Source organism: Ursus maritimus, unplaced genomic scaffold (assembly GCF_017311325.1).
Source record: "Ursus maritimus isolate PB19 unplaced genomic scaffold, ASM1731132v1 scaffold_27, whole genome shotgun sequence".
Taxonomy (NCBI): domain Eukaryota; kingdom Metazoa; phylum Chordata; class Mammalia; order Carnivora; family Ursidae; genus Ursus; species Ursus maritimus.
This window is the reverse complement of record NW_024425230.1, coordinates 3,948,959-3,972,047: the sequence shown is the minus strand read 5'-3', so window position 1 is coordinate 3,972,047 and position 23,089 is coordinate 3,948,959. Positions and strand designations below refer to the sequence as shown.

The 23,089-nt window shown below is 61.7% G+C and overlaps 8 non-coding genes across 8 annotated transcripts; all 8 read left to right on the top strand.

Annotated features, from left to right (window-relative positions):
- The first annotated feature begins 1,076 nt into the window (after positions 1 to 1,076).
- On the top strand, positions 1,077 to 1,171 carry LOC121105594. The gene has a single exon (XR_005838203.1). It is a non-coding gene; the product is annotated as a small nucleolar RNA SNORD116 (small nucleolar RNA).
- A 2,824-nt stretch (positions 1,172 to 3,995) lies between these two features.
- Positions 3,996 to 4,090, top strand: LOC121105593. The gene has a single exon (XR_005838202.1). It is a non-coding gene; the product is annotated as a small nucleolar RNA SNORD116 (small nucleolar RNA).
- A 2,331-nt stretch (positions 4,091 to 6,421) lies between these two features.
- On the top strand, positions 6,422 to 6,516 carry LOC121105592. The gene has a single exon (XR_005838201.1). It is a non-coding gene; the product is annotated as a small nucleolar RNA SNORD116 (small nucleolar RNA).
- A 2,824-nt stretch (positions 6,517 to 9,340) lies between these two features.
- LOC121105608 lies at positions 9,341 to 9,433 on the top strand. The gene has a single exon (XR_005838217.1). It is a non-coding gene; the product is annotated as a small nucleolar RNA SNORD116 (small nucleolar RNA).
- A 2,876-nt stretch (positions 9,434 to 12,309) lies between these two features.
- On the top strand, positions 12,310 to 12,404 carry LOC121105591. The gene has a single exon (XR_005838200.1). It is a non-coding gene; the product is annotated as a small nucleolar RNA SNORD116 (small nucleolar RNA).
- Positions 12,405 to 15,264: 2,860 nt separating this feature from the next.
- Positions 15,265 to 15,359, top strand: LOC121105602. Its single transcript, XR_005838211.1, has one exon. It is a non-coding gene; the product is annotated as a small nucleolar RNA SNORD116 (small nucleolar RNA).
- Positions 15,360 to 18,269: 2,910 nt separating this feature from the next.
- On the top strand, positions 18,270 to 18,364 carry LOC121105601. Its single transcript, XR_005838210.1, has one exon. It is a non-coding gene; the product is annotated as a small nucleolar RNA SNORD116 (small nucleolar RNA).
- A 2,853-nt stretch (positions 18,365 to 21,217) lies between these two features.
- LOC121105600 lies at positions 21,218 to 21,312 on the top strand. The gene has a single exon (XR_005838209.1). It is a non-coding gene; the product is annotated as a small nucleolar RNA SNORD116 (small nucleolar RNA).
- Positions 21,313 to 23,089: the final 1,777 nt, after the last annotated feature.

The following is a 23,089-nucleotide window of genomic DNA, read 5'->3' as shown; positions in this document are numbered from 1 at the left end:
TGTGCAGTGTAATAGCGCTGGGACAGCTAGCGGGGTGACAGTCTGCATTGACATTGCTCCTCCGGTGCATCAGCGGGTGTACGTAGAGAGGGCGTGTGTGCTTCACCAGGGTGACATTGAGACAGGGAGTCTCTGGCCATTTTCAGCCGCTCTAGGGGTCAAAGGTGGTGCTCAGGGATTCATTGGCACCGATGTCGTGCCACTGCGAGGCATGACGTGAGGCCAGGGATCCACGTACAGGGCAGGCTCTGTCGGGAGCTGAGGCCTCCACACGTGAGCAGCCCCCACATGCCTACCCCCCCCATCAGAATCACCCACACCGGCCCCACCCCCCCGCGCCCACTCGACCACACAGCACACAGGGACTACATGCAGTCAAAAGTCACCCCCCCAACAACAACAAGGAGACCCCATCCACGTGCTCACACACGGGCGTGTGCCTACAGACACACCCACACACTCGCACACACAGAGATACACACCCACACTCAAACTTTCTCAGGCACTCAAACCCGGGGCCATGCTGTTCTCTGCCCGTGGCATCACGCCGGACTGCAGCCAGCCCTGTGGGACAGAGGGACAGGAGAGGCAGGTGCAAGGCTGACCCCCGGATCGGTTCCGAGCCGTCTGGTGAGCTGAGCACCATGGTCCGTTTCTCACACGTGTGTGCATATTGTCCACACTTCTCAGGTGCGATGGCCATGCCAGGCTCGCCGTTGGCCCACAGTACTAGACTTTCTTCTCCTTGGATGCACGGAGGTTGGCCGGGTCCCAGGAAGAAGTGCAGTCCCAGCTGGGCACACTGCGGACGTCGGATCGCATAGACGGTAAGCCTTCCATTATCTCAGGCGGCGCCATGGAGTGTAGGATTTCCTAGGCCCGCCCAAGAGGCTGCCAGTGCGCGGGTGCCTTCTGACGCGCTGGGTCTGGCTCCAAGAGAGGATTGACCGTTCCTCTTGCTCAGCAGCTTGGCTCTCGTCGGTCCAGGCTGCTGGAGTGCTCTGAGGCCATCGGTTTACCCCTCTGAGCCTCGCAGCCTGCCTCGTTCAATTGGCCAGGCAGGCCAGAATGTGCTCGGATCGATGATGACTCCCTCATTCTGCATTCCTTGGAAAAGCTGAACAAAATGAGTGAGAACTCCCTACCGTCGTTCTCATCGAAACTGAGGTCCGGCACGTTGTCTCCCCCAGGGCAGGTAGGAGTGAGGGACAGCTTCCCCTTGGCCACACTCCCACAGCCACCGCAACCGTACTGCGACCACCTCCCCAACCCCCACCACCAGAAGCCCCGCCAACCCCCAAGGGCCTCGGCCTGAGAGAGCCTTGCAGAAGGCTCAGGGTCCAGGAGGCGTTTCCCCATCTTATCTGGGTATTCGCAGGATGGCGGTCCTCTTGGACTGAGCAGGCTTCGGTGGCCTTTCGAGCTGCTGGCATCCCTGTCGTAGGAGTCCCATTGCACGGCGTTGGCACGGGCCCTGGAAGCACCTGGCATGAACCAGTGTGGGCCAGGGTGTGCATCAAGCAGAGCTGCTGGCATTGTGTGCGGTGGGAGCCTCACGGCGGCAGGTGCCGTGGTTCCGGAGGCGAGCCTAAGGCTGGGCAAGACACGATAGATGCCCGTGACCTTGGGCCCAGTGATGTGAGTGGAATGACCCATGGGGCTGGCCAGAGGGCAGAGGCACTAGGCCAGGCCGCTACCTTTGACAGGGCCTGAAAGTCTCCCAGTGGACGCTCACTGTGGCCACCCAGGGCCTGTGCTGTGGGCCCAGGGCTGGAGTGGAGCCACCGAGCTGCTGCTTGGCCTGGACAGGAACCTCAGGGATTGGGAAGGACCGCAGGTGTGTTGATCCCTTGCACCTGTGTGGTCCTAGGCTCTGGGTGTGTTCTTACACAGGTGGTCACGCCTCTGTGAGTTGTGGGAGCCCCACCCCCCCTTAAAAGGTCGGGGTGGCCAAACGTTGGAAAGCCAGGAAGGCTTCAGATGCCTTGGTCCGGTGCCGCGTTCCCATACCGGTGTGCCCCTGGCGTCTGCAACCCTGAGGAGGGGCGCTTGGGGGTGTTGTCGCAGGGCCCCGGAGGGATGTGTTAGTGATGACCCACAGCCCACTGGGCCTGCATCGGCTGGCTTAGCCTAGCGGGGCCATGGGAACCTTGCCTCCTCGGACCCGGGGCTCCTGAGGTGAAAGGTGTTTTCCCGGCCAGGTGTGTTTGACTGGGGACCGGGTGTCTCCCATACCAGCTTGGCGGGGGAAGGGTTTGAGACTCTAGGTGGCAGTTTGCATGCTAGGGAGAGCAGGGAAAGCCCCGAGTGTGCCAATGCTAGCTGGGCGCAGTGCCCTGATTGAGAGGGAGCTGGGCAATCGTCCACCTCTCCTTGGGAAGGAGACGTGTCCCTCTGTCCTCACGCCTCTAGGTTGCAGCACAGTGAGTGTGGACTTCCGCGAGGGCCATGGTGCTGTGTCTGTTCCGAGGGAGGGGCCCTGCCTTGCGTCCCCTGGGACGGTTGACCGCAGCTTCTACTGTGCTTGTGGCTGTCCTGGCTGAAGATCACTGGCCGAGACGTATGAGTCCCGTTTGACTTTGGTGGCGGGGGGACGTGCTGTGCAGGCACGGGGACGTGGCATACACTGGGCCGCTGAGTGACTGCACATTTCCTCTCAGACCGTGCCCTCGAAGCCCGTTGGCCATGGACATGCGTTGCCCTGGGTGGCAATGGGCCCTGGGTTCAGTTGGGTGGTGCGACGTCTCCCGGCCTGCCAAGGGCTGTGCCGCCTGCCCCGCGAGGGAGTTTTGGCCAGGTGCGCGGGACTTGGAGCCTGGCCCTGAATCCCCAGACTCCTCACCTCGCTACGACCCTGTACCTGGTGTCCATGGGTGGCAGCATTCCCATGGGCCCCTGGGTTTTCCTGGTGGGGGCTGAGGTTCTGTGCAGTGTAGTAGCGGTAGGACAGCTAGCGGGGTGACAGTCTGCCTCAACGTCGCTCCTCCGGTGCGTCAGTGGGTGTACGTAGAGAGGGCATGTTGTGCTTCGCCAGGGTGACTTTGAGTCGGGGATTCTCTGGCCATTTTTAGCCATCCTAGGGTTCAAACGTGGTGCTCAGCGTTTCAGTGGCACCAATGTGGTGCTGCTGCGAGGCAGGATGTGAGGCCAGGGATCCACATACAGGGCAGGCTCTGTCGGGAGCTGAGGCCTCCACACGTGATCACCCCCCCTCCCGTGTGCCTATCCCCCCATCAATATCACCCAGACCTGGCCCCACCCCCCCTGTACTCACACAACCACATGGCACACAGGGACTACACGCAGTCACAAGACACCCCCCACACACAACAACACAGACACCCCTTCCGCGTGCTCATACAGGGGTGGGCACGTACACACACACACACACACACACACACACAGAGAGATACACACCCACGCTCAAACTCACGCAGGTACTCAAACCCGCGGCCGTGCTGTTCTGTGCCCATGGCATCACGCCCGGCTGCACCCAGCCCTGTGGGACGGAGGGATAGGACAGGCAGGTGCAAGACTCACCCCCAGATCCATTCCGGAGCCATCTGGCGAACTGAGAACCACGATCCGTTTCTCACACGTGCGTTTGTATCGTCCACACTTCTCAGGTGCGGTGGCCACGCCAGGCTCGCCGTCGGCCTGCAGGACCAGACCTTCCTGTCCTTGGATGAGCAGAGGTTGGCCCGGTCCCCAGAAGAAGTGTGGTCCCGGGTGGGCACGCTGTGGACGTCGAATAACGAAGACGGTAAGCCTTCCATTGTCTCTGGCAGAGCCTTTGGCTGTAGGATATTTTGCGCCCACCTGAGATGCTGCCAGTCCGCCGGTGCCTACTGGTGCATAGGGTCTGGCTCTAAGAGAGGATTGACCGTTCCTCTTGGTCTGTGGCATGGCTCTGGTTGGTCCATCGGCCATCGGCTTACCCCTCTGAGCCACGCAGCCTGCCTCGTTCAGTTTGCCAGACGGCCCAGAATGTGCTCGGATCGATGATGACTCCCTCATTCTGCATTCCTTGGAAAAGCTGAACAAAATGAGTGAGAACTCCCTACCGTCGTTCTCATCGAAACTGAGGTCCGGCACGTTGTCTCCCAAGGGCAGGTAGGAGTGAGGGACAGCTTCCCCTCGGCCACACTCTCTCAGCCACTGTAACTGCCACTGCCACCACCTCCCCATCCCTACCACCAGCCCCACCACCACCACAAGTCCTGCCAAACCCCAAGGGCCTCGGCATAGGAAACCCATGCAGAGGGCTCAGGTTCCGGGAAACGTTTCCCCATATTAGTTCGGTGTTCATGACACGGCGGTCCTCTTGGACTGAGCGGGCTTTGGTGGCCTGCCGAGCAGCTGGCATCCCCATCGTAGGAGTCCCATTGTGTGGCGTTGGCACGGACCCTGGGAGCCCCTTGCACGGACCAGTGTAGGACTAGGGTGGCGAATCAAGCAGAGCTCCTGGTGTTGATGCGGTGGGAACCTTGTGGCCGCAGCTGCCATGGGTCCAGAGTAGAGTACTGGTCCGGGCAATTCATGATAGGTTCCCGTGCCCTTGGGCGTGGTGATGTGCGTGGAATGGCCCATGGGGTTGACAGGAGGGCAGAGACACTACGCCAGGCCGCTACCATTGACAGGGCCTTAAAGATTGCCAGTGGCGCTCACTGTGGTCATGTAGGGCCTGTGCTGTGGGCCCAGGTCGGGAGTGGAGCCACCGAGCTGCCTCTTGGCCTGGACAGGAATGGCAGGGATTGGGAAGGACTGTAGGAGGGTTGATCCCGTGCACCTGCATGGCCCAAGGCTCTGGGTGTGTTCCGACATAACCCGTCACTGCTCCGTGGGTTGTGGCAGCTCCACCCTGCCTTCTCCATGTCGGGGCGGCCATCCGTTGGACAGCCGGGATGGCTTCGGTGTGCCTTGGTCCTGCGTCGCGGTCCCCAACCTTTGTGCCCCTAGCATCTGCGTCCATGAGGAGGGGCACCCCGGGGCGTCGTGTCAGGGCCCCAGAGGGATGTGTTAGCGATGACCAAAGGGCCGGCCGGGCCTGCATCAGCTGGCTTAGCCCAGTGTGGTTGTGGGGACCTTGGTTGTTTGGGCTGGGGCTCCCGAGGTGAAACGTGATTTCCTGGGTGGGTCTGTTTGACTGGGGTCCAGGTATCTCCCAATCCTGCTGGGTACGGGGCGGGATCGAGTTGTCTCTGTAGTAGTCTGCATGCCAGGAAGGGCAGGGAAAGCCCTGAGTGTGCGGATGCCAGCTGGGCACAGTGCCCTGTCAGGAGGGGAAGGTGGGCAAACGTCCACCTCTCCTCAGGTACGAGAGGTATCCTGCTTTCTTCATGCCTTTCGGCTGCGGGGCAGCAGGTGAAAAGTCCATGGTGCTGTGCCTGTGCTGAGAGGGGGGCCCTGTCTTGTGGGTGTACATAGAGAGGGCGTGGTGTGTTTTGGCTAGGGTGACTTTGACACGGGGAGTCTGTCCATTTTCAGCCACCCCTAGGGCTCAAACATGGTGCTCCATGTTTCAATGGCACCGATCCCATGACGCTGCGAGGCAGGACGTGAGGCCAGGGATCCACGTACCGGGCAGGCTCTGTCGGGAGCTGAGGCCAGCACATGTGAGGACAAACGCCCGCGTGCCTACCCCCTCATCAGAATCACCCAGACCCGGGCCCCCTTCCCTGAACCACTCGACCTCAGGGCACACAGGGGTACACGCAGTCAAAGAACACCCGCCCCACGACAGCACAGACACTTCTTCCACGTGCTCACATGGGCGTGTGCGTACAGACACACACAGCCACGCACTTGCAGACACAGAGATACACACCTACACTCAAACTCACGCAGACACTCAAACCTGCAGCCATGCTGTTCTGTGCCCGTGGCATCACGCCCCGCTGCAGCTAGCATGCGGGACAGAGGGATAGGACAGGGAGGTGCAAGGCTCATCACCGGATCCATTCCCAGCCGTCTGGCGAGCTGAGCACCGCGGTCCGTTTCTGACGCGTGTGTTTGTTTTGTCCACAGTTCTCAGGTGCAGTGGACACGTGAGGCTCGCCGTCGGCCCGCAGGCCTAGGCTTTCCTGTCCTTGGATGCGCTGACATTGGCCGGGTTCCCGGAAGAAGTGTGGTCCCGGGTGGGCTCGCTGTGGACATCAGATCGTGAAGACGGTAAGCCTTCCAGTTGTCTCAGGCGCACCCATTGGCTGTAGGATTTTCTGCGCCCGCTTGAGAGGCTGGCAGTCCGCCAGTGCCTACTGGTGCGTGGGGTCTATCTCCAAGAGAGGATTGACCGTTCCTCTTGCTCAGTGTCATGGCTCTGGTCGGTCCAGGCTGCTGGAGGGCTCTGAGGCCATTGGCTTACCCCTCTGAGCCGCGCAGCCTGCCTCATTCAACTGGCCAGGCAGGCCAGAATGTGCTCGGATCGATGATGACTCCCTCATTCTGCATTCCTTGGAAAAGCTGAACAAAATGAGTGAGAACTCCCTACCGTCGTTCTCATCGAAACTGAGGTCCGGCACGTTGTCTCCCAAGGGCAGGTAGGAGTGAGGGACAGCTTCCCCTTGGCCACACTCTTGCAGCCACCCCCCCAGCCCCCCCCACAAGCCCCGCCAACCCCCAAAGGCCTCTGCATGAGAGAGCCTTGTGGAGGGCTCAGGGTCCGGGAGGTGTTTCCTCATGTTAGCTGGGTGTTCACAGCATGGCGGTCCTCTTGGACTGAGGGGGCTTTGGTGGCATGTAGGGCAGCTGGCATCCCTGTCGTAGGAGTCCCATTGCACGGCATTGGCACAGGCCCTGGGAGGGCATGTCATAGACCAGCGTGGGTCAGGGTGGCACTTCAGGCAGAGCTCCTGGCGTTGTGTGCATTGGGAGCGTCGCGGCGGCAGCTGCCGTGTGTCCAGAGGAGAGCCATGGGCAGGGCAAGCCACGATAGGTGCCCGTGCCCTTGGTCCTGGTGACGTGCGTGGAATGCCCCATGGGGTTGGAAGGAGGGTGGAGGCACTAGGCCATGCCACTACCGTGATAGGGCCTGAAAGTCTCTCAGTGGCCGCTCACTGTGGCCACGCAGGGCCTGTGCTGTGGGCCCAGGGCAGGAGTGGAGCCACCGAGCTGCCGCTTGGCCTGGACAGGAACCTCAGGGACCGGGAAGGACCGCAGGCGGGTTGATCCCATGCACGTGCGCATCCCTGGGCTCTTGGTGTGTTAAGACCCAGCCCGTCATGCTCCGTGGGTTGTGGCAGCCCCACCCCGCCCTTTCTAGGTCAGGGCTGCCAACCGCTGGTTAGCTGGGATGGCTTCAGGGTGCCTTGTTCTGGCACTGCAGTCCCCAGCTGGGGTGCCTCTGGCATTAGCGTCCACGAGGAGGGGCGTTCCAGGGACGTCATCACAGGGTCCCGGAGGGATGCGTTAGCGATGACCCACATTCCGGCCAGGCCTGCGTCAGCTGGCTTAGCCCAACGTGGCCATGGGAACCCTGCCTCCTCGGGCCCGGGGCTCCCGAGGTGAAAGGCGATTTCCGGGCGGGTCTGTTTTACGGGGTCCAGGTGTCTCCCAATCCTGCTGGTCGGGGTGGCAGAATCGAGACCTTTCGGTGGTTAGTCTGCGTGCCAGGGAGGGCAGGGAAGGCCCCAAGTGTGCCGATGCCAACTGGGCATAGTGCCCTGTCAGGAGGGGACGCTGGGCAAACGTCCACCTCTCCTTGGTCAGGAGAGGTATCCTGCTTTCCTCGCGCCTCTCGGCTCTGGGGCACTGGGCGGGGACATCCGCGAGGGCCATGGTGCTATGCCTTTGTCAAGGAGAGGCCCTGCCTTGGGTCCCTCAGGACGGCTGACCGCAGCATCCACTGCCCCTGTGACTATCCTGGCTGAAGGTCCCTGGCCCGGACATGTGAGTCCCGTTTGATTTTGGTGGCGGAGGGGCGTGCCGTGTAGGCACGGAAATGCGGGCGTGGACCGGGCTGCAGAGTGACTGCACGTTTCCTCGGAGGCCGGGCCGCCATTGCCTGGTGGCCGTGGACACGCCTTGCCCTGGGTGGCAATGGGCCCTGGGTTCACTGTGTGGTGCACCAGCCCGCAGCTTGCCAAGGGCTGTGCCGCAGGCCCTGGGAGGGCCTTTTGTTCGGGTGCGCAGGATGCGGCCCCGGGCCTTGAGTGTGAGGACCCCTCACCTCGCTACATCTTTGGTCATTTTCGGTCTTGGAACTGGTGTCCAGTGGTGGCAGCCTTCTCATGGGCCCCTGGGTTTTTTCAGTGGTGGATGAGGTGCTGTGCAGTGTAGTAGCGTTGGGACCCCTAGCGGGGTGACAGTCTACGTCGACGTCGCTCCTCCCATGCGTCAGCGGGTGTACAAGGAGAGGACGTGCCCTGCTTCACCAGGGTGACTTTGAGACATGGATTCTCTGGCCATTTTCAGCCGTCCTAGGGGTCAAACGTGGCGCTCGGGGTTTCAGTGGCACCGATCTCGTGCCACTGCAAGGCAGGACATGAGGCCAGGGATCCACGTACCAGGCAGGCTCTGTCGGGAGCTGAGGCCTCCACACGTGAGGACAAACGCCCGCCTGCCTACCCCCTCAATCAGAATCACCCAGACCCCCCCCCGCATGCACTCGACCAAAGGGCACACAGGGACTACACTCAGTCACAAGACACCCCCCCACAACAACACAGACGCCCTTTCCGTGTGCTTACACCTCGGCGTGCACGTACAGACACATACACCCACACACTTGCAGACACAGAGATACACACCTACACTCAAACAAACGCAGACACTCAAACCCGCAGCCGTGCTTTTCTGTGCCTGTGGCATCACGCCCGGCTGCAGCCAGCACTGCGGGAAAGAAGGACAGGACAGGCAGGTGCAAGGCTCACCCCCGGATCCATTCCCAGCCGTCCGGCGGGCTGAGCACCGACATCCGTTTCTCACGTGTGCGTTTGTATCGTCCACACTTCTCAGGTGCGGTGGCCAAGCCAGGTTCACCGTCGGCCTGCAGGACTGGGCCTTCCTTTCCTTGGGTGCGAGGAGGATGGCCGGGTTCTCGGAAGAAGTGAGGTCCCGGGTGGGCACTCTGCGGACGTCGGATCTCGAAGACGGTAAGCCTTCCGTTGTCTCAGTTGCACCCATTGGCTGTAGGATTTCTTGTGCCTGCCTGAGAGGCTGCCAGTCCGCCGGTGCCTACTGGTGCGCGGGGTCTGGCTCCAAGAGAGGATTGAACATTCCTTTTGCTCAGCGGCGTGGCTCTGGTCAGTCCAGGCGCTGGAGGGCTCTGAGGCCATCGGCTTAACCCTCTGAGCCACGCAGCCTGCCTCGTTCAATTGGCCAGGTGGCCCAAAATGTGCTTGGATCGATGATGACTCCCACATTCTGCATTCCTTGGAAAAGCTGAACAAAATGAGTGAGAACTCCCTACCGTCGTTCTCATCGAAACAGGTCCGGCACGTTGTCTCCCAAGGGCAGGTAGGAGCGAGGGATAGCTTCCCCTTGGCCACACTCTTGCAGACACCGCAACCACCACCGCCACCACCTCTCCACCCCCACCCCACCCCACCACCATCTCCACCACCACCACCAGAAGCCCCACCAACCCCCAAGGGCCTCAGCATGGGAGAACCTTGCTGAGGGCTCAGGGTCCGGGAGGCATTTCCCCATCTTAACTGGGCGTTCATGCCACGGGGGTCCTCGTGTACTGAGCGGGCTTTGGTGGCTTGTCGGGCGGCTGGCATTCCTGTCCTAGGACTCCCATTGCACGGCGTTGGCACGGGCCTGGGAGTGCATGGCGCACACAAGTGTGGGCCAGGTTGGCGCTTCAAGCAGAGCTCCTGGCGTTGTCAGTGGTGGGAGCCTTGCGGCGGCAGCTGCGTGGGTCCGGTGTAGAGCTCCGGGCTGGGAAGCCACGAAAGGTCCCCATGCCCTTGGGCCCAGTGACGTGCATGGAATGCCCCATGGGGTTGGCAGGAGGGCAGAGACAGTAGGCCAGGCTGCTACGGTGACAGGGTCTGAAAGTCTCCCAGTGGCGCTCACTATGGCCACACAGGGCCTGTGCTGTGGGCCCAGGGCCGGAGTGGAGCCAGCGAGCTGCTGCTTGGCCTGGACAGGAACCTCAGGGACTGGGGAAGGATGACAGGGGTGTTGATCCCATGCTCCTGCGCAGCCCTAGGCTCTGGGTGTGTTCCAACAGAGCCTGTCACGGCTCCGTGGGTGTGGGAGCCCCACCCCGCCCTTTCCAGTTAGGGGCAGCCAACCACTGGACAGCCGGGACGGCTTCGGGGTGCCTTGGTCTGGCGCCGTGATCCCCGACAAGTGTCCCCCTGGCATCTGCGTCCCCAAGGATGGGTGCTCCAAGGGCGTCGTCGCAGGGCCCTGGAGGGATGCGTTAGCAATGACCCACAGGCCCGCCGGGCCTGCATCAGCTACCTTAGCCCAGCGTGACAGTGGGGACCTTGACTCTGCAGGAATGGGGCTCCCGAGGTGAAAGGTGTTTTCATGGGTGGGTCTGTTTGACTGGGGGCCAGGTGTCTCCCAATCCTACTGGGCTAGGGGGCGGAATCGAGACCTCTCGGTGGTAGTTTGTGTGCCAGGAAGGGCAGGGAAGGCCCTAAGTGTGCTGGTGCCAGCTGGGCACAGTGCCCTGTCAGGAGGGGAAGCTGGGCAAACGTCCACCTCTCCCCGGGCAGGAGAGGTGTCCTGATTTCCTCACGCCTCTTGGCTGCGGGGCAGCAGGCGGGGACCTCTGTGAGGGCCATGGTGCTGTGCCTGTGCCTAGAGGGGCCCTGCATTGCGTCCCCCAGGACAGCTGACCACAGCGTGCACTGAGCTTGTGGCTGTCCTGGCTGAAGATCACCGACCTGAACGTGCGAGTCCCATTTGACCTCGGTGGAGGGGAGACGTGCCGTGCAGGCACGGGGACATTGGCGTGGACTGGGTCCCCGAGTGATTGCACATATCCTTGGAGGCCGGGCCCCTGAAGCCCTCTGGTGTGTATGCTCCTTGCTTTGTGTGGCCATGGGCCCTGGTTTCAGTCAGGTGGTACACCAGCCCATGGCTTGCCAAGGGCTATGCCGCCTCCCTGCGAGGGCCTTTTGGCCGGGTGTGTGGGACACGGCGCCTGGACCTGAGTCTGTGGACCCCTCACCTCGGTACGGCTTGGGTTGATTTCAGCCCTGCACCCGGTATCCAGGGGTGGCAGCCTTCCCATGGGCCCCTTGGTTTTCTGGGTGGTGGCTGAGGTTCTGTGCAGTGTAATAGTGCTCAGATAGCTAGCGGGGTGACAATCCGCATTAACATAGTTCCTCCGTTGCATCAGTGGGTGTACGTAGAGAGAGTGTGTTGTGCTTCGCCAGGGTGACTTTGAGTCGCGGAATCTCTGGCCATTTTTAGCCACCCCTAGGGGTCAAATGTGGTGCTCGGGGTTTCAGTGGCACCGATGTCGTGCCACTGCGAGGCAGGACGTGAGGTCAGGGATCCACGTACCGGGCAGGCTCTGTCGGAAGCTGAGGCCTCCACATGTGAGCACCCGTCCCTCGTGCCTACCCCCCATCAGAATCACCCAGACCCGGCCCCACCCCACTGTACGCACTCGACCACATGGGACTCAGGGACTACACGCAGTCACAAGGCACACCCCCACAACAACACAGACACCCCTTCCACGTGCTCACACACGGGCGGGCACGTACAGACACACACACCCACACACTCGCAGACATAGGGATACACACACACATTGAAACTCATGCAGGCAATCAAACCTGCGGCCGTGCTGTTGTGTGCCCGTGGCATCATGCCCTGCTGTAGCCAGCCCTGCAGGACAGAGGGACAGGACAGGAAGGTGCAAGGCTCACCCCTGGATCCATTCCAATCCATCCGGGGAGCTGAGCATCATGGTCCGTTTCTCACGCATGCATTTGTATTGTCCACACTTCTCAGGTGCGGTGGCCACGCCAGGCTCGCCGTCGGACTGCAGGACTAGGCCTTCCTGTCCTTGGATGCACGGAGGTTGTCCGGGTCCGCGGAAGAAGTGTGGTCCCTGGTGCGCACGCTGGGGACGTCTGTCGCGAAGACGGTAAGCCTTCCATTGTCTCAGGCGCACCCATTGGCTGTAGGATTTCCTGTGCCTGCCTGAGAGTCTACCAGTCCGCCGGTGCCAACTGGCGCAGAGGGTTTGGATCCAAGAGAGGATTGACTGTTCCTCTTGCTCTGTGGTGTGACTCTGGTCGGTCTGGGCTGCTGGAGGGCACTGAGGCCATCAACTTACCCCCTGAGCCACGCAGCCTGCATCGTTCAGTTTGCCAGGCAGCCCAGAATGTGCTCGGATCGATGATGACTCCCTCATTCTGCATTCCTTGGAAAAGCTGAACAAAATGAGTGAGAACTCCCTACCGTCGTTCTCATCGAAACTGAGGTCCGGCACATTGTCTCCCCCAGGGCAGGTAGGAGCGAGGGACAGCTTCCCCTCGGCCACACACTCTCAGCCACCGCAACCACCACCACCACCACCTCCCCCCCATCCCTCCCCCCACCATCAGCACAAGCCCTGCCAACCTCCAAAGGCCTCGGCATGGGAGAGCCTTACGGAGGGCTCAGGGTCCGGGATGCATTTCCCCATCTTAGCTGGGTGTTCACGGCGCTGAGATCTTCATGGCCTGACCAGGCTTTGGTGCCGTGTCCGGTAGCTGGCATCCCCTTTTTAGGATTCCCATTGTGTGGCATTGGCATGGGTCCTGGGGTATCTCCGTGGACCAGCGTGGGTCAGGGTGGCGCTTCAAGCAGAGCTCCTGGCCTTATGTGCAATGGGAGTCCTGTGGCGGCAGCTGCTGTGGGTGCAGAGCAGAGCCCGAGTCGGGCAAGCCACGATAGGTGCCCATGCCCTTTGGTTCAGTGACGTGCGTGGTATGCCCCATGGTGTTGGCAGGAGGGCAGAGGCACTAGGTCAGGCCGCTACCCTTGACAGGGCCTGAATGTCTCCCAGTGGCCACTCACTGTGGCCACGCAGGTCCTGTACTGTGGGCCCAGGCGCGAGTGGAGCCACTGAGCTCCCTCTTGGCCTAGATAGAAAAGTCAGGGACCGAGAAGGACCGCAGGTGGTTTGGTCCCGCACATATTCGTGGCACTAGGCTCTGGTTGTGTTCTGACACAGCCCATCACGGCTCCTTGGGTTGTGTGAGCCTCACCCTGCCCTTTTCACGTCAGGGCAGCCAACCGCTGGACAGCTGATAGGCTTCGGGGTGCCTCTCTCTGGCTCTGCGGTCCCTGACCGGTGTGCCCCTGACATCTGCGTCCCTGAGGAGGGACGCTCCAGGGGCATCGTCCAGGTCTGCGGAGGGATGTGTTAGTGATGACCTACGGCCAGCCAGGCCTGTGTCAGCTACCTTAGCCCAGCGTGGCAGTGGGGACCTTGACTCCTCAGGAATGGGGCTCCCGAGGTGAAAGGTGTTTTCCCAGGCGCGTCTGTTTGACTGGGGGCCAGGTATCTCCCAATCCTCTGGGCAGGGGCGGGGGCTGGTGGGATGGAGACGTCTCGGTGTTAGTCTCCATGCCAGGGAGGGCAGGGAAAGCCCCGAGTGTGCCAATGCCAGCTGGGCACAGTGCCCTGTTAGGAGGGGAAGCTGGGCAAACATCCACCTCTCCTTGGGCAGGAGAAGTGTCCTGCTTTCCTCGCCCCTCTGGGCTGTGGGGCAGCGGGTGTGGACCTCCATGAAGGCCATGGTGCTGTGCCTGTGCCGAGACAGTGGCCCTGCCTTGCGTTCCCTGGGATGGCTGACCGCACCTTCCACTGAGCTTGTGGCTGTCTTGTCTGAAGGTCTCTGCTCAGACGTACGAGTCCCGTTTGACCTCGGTGGTGGGGGTACGTGCCATGCAGGCACGGGGATGTGGGCATGGACCGAGCCATTGAGTGATTGCACGTTTCCTCGGAGACGGGGCTCCCAAAGCCTGCTGGCCATGGACACTCTTGTGCCCTGGATGGTAATGGGCCCTGTGTTCAGCCCGGTGGTGTGCCGGCCTGCGGCATGCCATGAGTTGTGCCGCCTGCCCCACAAGGGCCTTTTGGCAGGTGCGCAGGACATGGGGCCTGGCCTTGAATCTGTGGGCCCCTCACCTCGCTACAGCTTGGGTTGGGTTCATCCCTGTACCTGGTGTCTGGGGTGGCAGTCTTCCCATGGGCCCTTGGGCTGGCTGAGTTTCTGTGCAGTGTAATAGCACTGGGACAGCTAGCGGGGTGACAGTCCACATCGACGTCTCTTTACTCCGGTGCATCAGTGGGTCTACGTAGAGAGGGTGTGCTGTGCTTCGACATGGTCACTTTGAGACAGGGAGTCTCTGGCCATTTTCAGCCGTCCCTCGGGGTCAATTATGGCGCTCAGAGTTCCAGTGGCACTGATCTCGTGCCTCTGCGAGGCAGGATTGAACCCAGGGATCCATGAACCGGGCAGGCTCTGTCGGTAGCTGAGGCCTCCACACGTGATCACCCCCCCCCCCGGCGTGCCACCCCCATCAGAATTACCCAAACCCAGCCCCACCCCTCCGCACATACTTGACCACACGGCACACAGGGACTACACGCAGTCACAAGACACTGCCACCACAACAACACAGACACCCCTTCCGTGTGCTCACACACGGGCGGGCACGTACAGACACACAAACACACACTCACACACACACACAGATACACACCCACACTCAAATTCACGCAGGTACTCAAACCCGAGGCCGTTCTGTTCTGTGCCCGTGGCATCATGCCCGGCTGCACCCAGCCCTGTGGGACAGAGGGACAGGACAGGCAAATGCAAGGCTCACCCCCGGATCCGTTCCGAGCCATCTGGCGAGCTGAGCACCACGGTCCGTTTCTCACACGTGCGTGCGTATTGTTCACACTTCTTAGGTGCTGTGGCCACACCAGACTCGCCGTCGGCCCACAGGACTAGACTTTCCTGTCCTCGGATGAGTGGAGGTTCCAGTCCCCGGAAGAAGTGTGGTCTCGGGTGGGCTCGCTGTGGATGTCGGACCTCGAAGACAGTAAGCCTTCCATTGTCTCAGGCAGAGCCATTGGCTGTAGGATTTCTTGCACCCACCTGAGAGGCTGCCAGTCTGCTGGTGCCTACTGGTGTGTGGGGTCTGGCTGCAAGAGAGGATTGACCGTTCCTCTTGCTCAGTGGCGTGGCTGTGGTAGGTCCAGGCTACTGGAGGGCTCTGAGGCCATCAGGTTACCTCTCTGAGCCATGAAGCCTGCTTGGTTAAATTTGCCAGGCAGTTCAGAATGTGCTCGGATCGATGATGACTTCCTCATTCTGCATTCCTTGGAAAAGCTGAACAAAATGAGTGAGAACTCCCTACCGTCGTTCTCATCGAAACTGAGGTCCGGCACATTGTCCCCCCCAAGGCAGGTAGGAGCGAGGGACAGCTTCCCCTCAGCCATACTCCCACAGCCACCGCAACCACCACCACTACCAGCACACCACCTCCACCCCACCCCCATTCACACCCCCACCCCCACAAGCCTGCCAACCCCCAAGGCCCTGGCATGGGGAGCCTTACATAGGGCTCAGGGTCCAGGCGGCATTTCCCCATCTTAGCTGGGTGTTCATGGCATGGAGGTCCTCGTTGACTGGCCATGCGTTGGTTGCATGTTGGGCAGCTGGCATCCATGTCGTAGGAGTCCCATTGCGCGCTGTTGGCCCGGGTCATGGGAGCACGTGGCACGGACCAACATGGGCCAGCATGGCACTTCAGGCAGTCCTCCTGGCGTTGTGTGCATTGGGAGCCCCACAGCGGCAGCTGCTGTGGGTCCGGAGGAGAACCCCGGGCCGGTCAAGCCACAATAGGTGCCCGTGCCCTTTGGCCCGGTGACATGCGTGTAATGCCCCATGGGGTTGGCAGGAGGGCAGCGGCACTAGGCCAGGCCGCTGCCCTTTACAGGTCCTGAGTCTCCCAGTGGCCTCTCAGTGTGGCCACGCAGGGCCTGTGCTGTGGACCCAGGGAGGGAGTGGAGCCACCGAGCTGCCTCTTGGCCTGGACAGGAACTGCAGGGACCAGGAAGGACCACAGGTGGGTTGATCCCACGCACCTGCACAGCCCTGGGCTCTTGGCGTGTTCCGACACAGACTGTCACAGCTCCTTGGGTTGTGGGAGCCCAGGCCGCCCTTTCCAGGTAGGGGCGGCCAACCGATGGACAGGCGAATGGCTTCGTGGTGCCTCTCTCCAGCGCCGCGGTCCCCGACCATTGTGCCCCTGACGTCTGCATCCCAGAGGATGGGTTCTTCAGGGGCATCGTTGAAAGGCCCCGGAGGGATGGTTTGCGGTAACCCATGGGCCCGCCAGGTCTGCGTCAGCTACCTTAGCCCAGCGTGGCCATGGGTACCATGCGTCCTCAGGCCTGGTGCTCCTGAGGTGAAAGGTGTTTTCCCGGGCGGGTCTGTTTGACTGGTGGCCAGGTGTCTCCCAATCCTGCTGGGTGGGTGGGGAGGTGGGATGGAGACCTCTCAGTGGTAGTCTGTGCGCCAGGGAGGGCATGGAAGGCCCTTAGTGTGCTGATGCCAGCCGGGCGTAGTGCCCTTTCAGGAAGGAAAGCTGGGCAAACGTCCACGTCTCCTTGGGCAAGAGAGGTGTCCTGCTTTCTTCGCGCCTCTCAGGTGCAGTGTATGGGCACGGACCTCCGCGAGGGCCATGGTGTTGTGCCTGTGCTGAGAGAGGGGCCCTGCCATGCGTCCCCCGGGACGGCTGACCACAGCATCCACTGTGCCTATGGCTGTCCTGGCTGAAGATCCCTGTTCCAGACGTGCAAGTCCCGTTTGACCTTGGTGGTAGGGGGATGTGCCGTTTAGGCACGGGGAGGCAGATGCAGACCTGGCAGCTGAGTGACTACACGTTTCCTCGGAGGCCGGGCCCCCGAAGCCCTCTGGCCATGGGCACACCTTGCCTTGGGTGGCAAAGGGCGCTGGGTTCAGTCAGGTGATGTGCTGGCCCATGGCAGGGTGAGGGCACCCCTTGCCAAAAGCTGTGCCAACTGTGCTGTGAGGGCATTTTTCCCGGGTGTGTGGGATGCGGCACCTGGCCTGGAGTCCGCGGGCCCCTCCCCTTGGTACGGCTTGGGTCGCTTTCCGCCCAGCACCCAGTGTCCCAAGGGTGGCAGCCTTCCCATGGGCCCCTGGGTTTTCTGGGTGGTGGCTGAGGTTCTGTGCAGTGTAATAGTGCTGGGATAGCTACCAGGGTGACAGTCTGTGTCGACGTCGCTCCTCCGGTACATCAGCAGGTGTACTTAGAGAGGGCGTGCTGTGCTTTGCCAGGGTGACCTTGAGACGGGGAGTCTCTGGCCATTTTCAACCTCCCCTTGGGGTCAAACGTGGCGCTCAGGGTTTCTGTGGCACTGATCTCATGCTGCTGTGAGGCAGGATGTGAGGCCAGGGATCCACATACCAGGCAGGCTCTGTTGGGAGCTGAGGCCTCCACACGTGAGCACAAACCCCTATATGCCTACCCCCCTATCAGAATCACCCAGACCCGCCCCCCCGCCGCATGCACTCGACCACACGGCACACAGGGGCTACACGCAGTCACAAGACAGCTCCCCTACAACGACACAGACTCCCCTTCCGCGGGCTCACACACAGGCATGCGCATACAGACACACACACTCACAGACATACACACACACACACACACACACATGCACAGATACGCACCCACACTCAGTCTCACTCAGGCACTCAAACCCGCGGCCGTGCTGTTCTCTGCCTGTGGCATCACCCCCGGCTGCAGCCAGCCCTGCAGGACAGAGGGAAAGGAGAGGCAGGTGCAAGGCTCACCCCCGGATCCGTTCCGAGCTGTCCCGCGAGCTGAGCACCACGGTCTGTTTCTCATGCGTGCGTGCCTATTGTCAAACTTCTCAGGTGTGGTGGCCACGACTGGTCGTCATCGGCCCGCAGGACTAGGCTTTCCATCCTTGGATGCACGGCCGTTGTCCAGGTTCCCGGAAGAAGTGTGGTCCCTGGTGGGCATGCTGCGGACGTCGGATCACGAAGACGGTAAGCCTTCCATTGTCTCAGGCACACCCATTGGCTGTAGGATTTCCTGTGCCTGCCTGAGAGGCTGCCAGTCCGCCGGTGACTACTGGTGCGCGGGGTCTGGCTCCAAGAGAGGATTGACTGTTCCTCTTGCTCAGCGGCGTGGCTCTGGTCGGTCCAGGCTGCTGGAGGGCTCTGAGGCCATCAGCTTACCCCTCTGAGCTGCGCAGCCTGCCTCGTTCAATTGGCCAGGCGGCCCAGAATGTGCTCGGATCGATGATGACTCCCTCATTCTGCATTCCTTGGAAAAGCTGAACAAAATGAGTGAGAACTCCTTACCGTCGTTCTCATCGAAACTGAGGTCCGGCACGTTGTCTCCCCCAAGGCAGGTAGGAGTGAGGGACAGCTTCCCCTTGGCCACATTCCCGCAGCCACTGCAACCACCACCGCCACCCCCCCATCCATCACCATCACCACCACCACCACAAGCTCTCCCCCGAACCCCAAAGACCTCGGACTGGAAGAACCTTGCAGAAGGCTCAGGGTCTGGGAGGCGTTTCCCCATCTTAGCTGGGTGTTAACGGCCCAGAGGTCCTCGTGGCCTGGCTGGGCTTTGTGGCCTTTCGGGCACCTGGCATCCCTGTTGTACGAGTCACATTGCGCGGCATTGGGAAAGGCCCTGAGAGCACCTGGCCCGGACCGGCATGGGCCATGGTGGTGCTATAGGCAGAGCTCCTACCGTTGTGTGCGGTGGGAGTCTCGCGGCGGCAGGTGCCGTGGGTCTGGAGGAGAGCCCCAGGCCAGGCAAGGCACAATAGATGCCAGTGCCCTTGGGCCTGGTTACGTGCGTGGAATGCCCCATGGGGTTGGCAGAAAGGCAGTGGTGCTAGGTCAGGCCGCCCACCTTGACAGGGCCTGAAAGTCTCTCAGTGGCTGCTCACTGTGGCCACGCAGGGCCTGTGCTGTGGGCCCAGGGCGGGAGTGGAGCCACCAAGCTGCCTTGTGGCATGGCCAGGATTGACAGAGACTGGGAAGGACCACAAGCGGGTTGATCCTGCGCACCTGTGCGGCCCTAGGCTCCAGATGTGTTCCTACACGGCCCGTCATGGCTCCATGGGTTGTGGAAGCCCCACCCCGCCCTTTCCAGGTCGGGGCAGCCAAACGCTGGTCAGCCGGGTTGGCTTCGGGGTGCCTTGGTCCGGCAACGCGGTCCCCGACGGATGTGCGCCTGCCGTCTCCGTCCCCGTGGATGGGCGCTACGGGGCATCGTCGCAGGCCTCCAGAGGTATGCATTAGCGATGACCCATGGGCCGGCCGGGCCTGCATTAGCTGGCTTAGTCCAGCGTGGCCGTGGGGACCTTGCCTCCTTGGGCCAGCGCTCCCGAGGTGAAAGATGTTTTCCAGGGCTGGTCTGTTTTACTGGGTCCAGGTGTCTCCCAATCCTGCTGGGTGTGGTGGCGGGATTGAGACCTCTCGGTTGTAGCCTGCGTGCCAGGGAGGTTAGGAAAGGCCCCGAGTGTGCTGATGCCAGCCGGGCTCAGTGTCCTATCAGGAGGGGAAGCTGGGCAAATGTCCACTTCTCCTTGGGCAGGAGAGGTGTCCTGCTTTCCTGATGCCTCTCAGCTGTGGGGCAGTGGGCGTAGTCCTCCGCGAGGGCCATGGTGCTTTGCATGTGCCGAGAGGGGCCCTGCATTGCGTCCCCTGGGAATGCTGACCGCAGCATCAACTGCGCTTGTGGCTGTCCTGGCTGAAGATCCCAGGCCTGGACCTGTGAGTCCCGGTAGCGGGGGGACGTGCCATGTAGGCACGAGGATGTGGGCGTGAACCGGGTCTCTGAGTGACTGCACGTTTCCTCGGAGGCCGGGCCCCCGAAGTCCACTGGCCGTGGACACGCCTTCTCCTGGGTGGCAATGGGCCCTGGGTTCAGTCGGGTGGTACGCCGGCCCTGGGCTTGCCAAGAGCTCTGCCACCTGCCCCCCGAGGGCGTTTTGACCGGGTGCGTGCCATGCAGCGCCTGGCCTCGAGTCCGGGGGCCCTTCACCTTGCAACGGCTTGGGTGGGTTTCGGCCCTGTGCCTGGTTTCCAGGGGTGGCAGCCTCCCAAGGGCCCCTAGGTTTTCTCGGTAGTGGCTGAGGTTCTGTGCAGTGTAGTAGCACTGGGACAGCTAGCGGGGTGACAGTCCACGTCGACGTCGCTCCTCTGATGCGTCAGCACGTGTTCGTAGAGAGGGTCTCTTGTGTTTCACCAGGGTGACTTTGAGAGAGGGAGTCTCTGGCTATTTTTAGCCACTCTAGGGGACAAACGTGGCGCTTGGGATTTCAATGGCACCGATCTCGAGCTGCTGCGAGGCAGGAGGTGAGGCCAGGGATCCACGTACTGGGCAGAGTCTGTCGGGAGCTGAGTCCTCCACACGTGAGGACAAACCCCGAGTGCCTATCCAACCATCAGAATCACACAGACCCAACCCTACCCCCCCATAGGCACTCGACCACACGGCACACAGGGACTCTACGCAGTCAAAAGACACCCCCTCCCCAACAACACAGTCACGCCTTACGCATGCCCACACATGGCCATGCGCGTACAGAAACACACACCCACACACCCGCAGACACAGAGATACACACCTAAACTCAAACTCACGCAAACACTCAAACCCGCGGCCGTGCTGTTCTGTGCCCGTGGTATCATGCTTTGCTGCAGCCATCCCTGTGGGACAGAGGGACAGGACAGGAGGTGCAACGCTCATCCCCAGATCTGTTACGAGTCCTCCGGCGAGCTGAGCACCGGGGTCCTTTTCTTACGCGTGTGTTGCTATTGTCCACACTTCTCAAGTGCGGTGGCCATGCCAGGGTCACCATTGGACTGCGGACTAGGCCTTCCTGTCCTTGGATGCATGGAGGTTGGCCGGGTCCCCAGAGGAAGTGTGGTCCCCTGTGGGCACGCTGCGGACATCGGATTGTGAAGACGGTAAGCCTTCCATTGTCTCAGGCGCACCCATTGGCTGTAGGATTTCCCACACCCACCTGAGAGGCTGCCAGTGCGCGGGTGCCTTCTGACACATGGGGTCTGGCTCCAAGAGACGATTGACCGTTCCTCTTGCTCAGTGGCTTGACTCTGGTCGGTCCAGGCGCTGGAGGGCTCTGAGGCCATTGGCTTACCCCTCTGAGCCGCACAGCCTGCCTCGTTCAATTGGCCAGGCGGCCCAAAATGTGCTCGGATCGATGATGACTCCCTCATTCTGCATTCCTTGGAAAAGCTGAACAAAATGAGTGAGAACTCCTTACCGTCGTTCTCATCGAAACTGAGGTCCGGCACGTTGTCTCCCCCAGGGCAGGTAGGAGTGAGGGACAGCTTTCCCTCGGGCACACTCCAGCAGCCACCGCAACCACCACCGCCACCACCCCCAGAAGCCCCACCAACCCCAAGGGCCTCGGCATGGGAGAGCCTTATGGAGGGCTCAAGGTCCAGGATGCGTTTCCCCATCTTAGCTGGGTGTTCACGCCATGGAGGTCCTCTTGGCCTGAGCGAGCTTTGGTGGTGTGTTGGGCAGCTGGCATCCCCGTCGTAGGAGTCCCATTGTGTGGCATTGGCATGGGCCCTGGCTGTTCCTGACACGGACCAGCGTGGGTCAGGATGGCATTTCAGGCAGAGCTCCTGGCGTTGTGTGCGTTGGGAGCCTCGTGCCTGCAGCTGCCGTGGTTCCGTAGGAGAGCCCCGGGCCGTGCAAGTCATGATAGGTGCCCGTGCCCTTGGGCCAAGTGACATGCATGGAATGCCCCATGGTGTGGTAGGAGGGCAGAGGCACTAGGCCACGCCTCGACCCTTGACAGGGTCTGAAAGTCTCCCAGTGGACGCTCACTGTGGCCACGCAGGGCCTGTGCTGTGGGCCTAGGGTGGGAGTGGAGCCACCGAGCTGCCTCTTGGCCTGGACAGAAACGTCAGGGGCCAGGAAGGACCGCAGGCGGGTTGATCCTGTGTACCTCGCGGCCCTAGGCTCTGGGTGTGTTCTGACACAGAGCCTCATGGGTCCGTGTGTTGTGGCAGCCCCACCACCCCCTTTGCAGGTCATTGAAGCCAATTGCTGGACAGCCGGGACAGCTTCAGGGTGCCTCTCTCCGGTCCATAGTCCCTGACTGGTGTGCCCCTGGCATATTCGTCCCTGAGGAAGGGCTCTTTGGGGGCATTGTTGCAGGGCCCCGGAGTGATGCGTTAGCGATGACCCACGGGCTGGCCGGGCCTGCCTCAGTTGCCTTAGCACAGTGTGGCCGTGGTGACCTTGCCTCCTCAGGCCCAGGGCTCCCGAGGTGAAATGTGTTTTCCCGGGAGGGTCTGTTTGAATGGGGGCCAGGTGTCTCCCAATCCTGCTGGGCGGGATCAAACCCCCTTGGTGGTAGTCTGCATGCTAGTCAGGGCAGGGAAGTTTCTGAGTGTGCCAATGCCAGCCATGCACAGTGCCCTGTCAGGAGGGGGAGCTGAGCAAATGTCCACCTCTCTTTGGGAAGGAGAAGTGTCCTGCTTTCCTCGCGCCTCTCAGCTGCGGGGCAGCGGGTGTAGACCTCCGCGAGGGCCATGGTGCTGTGCCTCTGCAGAGAGAGTGGCCCTGCCTTGCGTCCTTCGGGACTGCTGACCGCAGCATCCACTGCACTTGTGGATGTCCTGGCTGAGGATCCCCGGCCCAGACGTGTGATTCCCATTTGAACTTGGTGGCAGGGGGACCTGCCGTGCAGGCCTGAGGACACGGGCGTGAACCGGGCTGCTGAGTGACTGCATGATTCCTTGGAGGCCGGGCCCCCGAAGCCCGCTGGCCGTGGGTATGCCTTGCCCTTTGTGGCAATGTGCCCCGGGTTCAGTTAGGTGGTGCACCGACTCCCGGCAGGGCTAGGGCACTGCTTGCCAAGGGCTGTGCCACCTTCCCCGTGAAGGCCTTTTGACAGGGTATGTGGGATGCAGTCCCTGGCCTTGAGTCCGCGGGCCCCTCACCTCGCTACGGCTTGGGTCGGTTTCGGCCCTGCACCTGGTATCCAGGGGTGGTAGCCTTCCCATAGGCTCCTGGGTTTTCCCGGTGGTGGCTGAGGTTCTGTACAGTG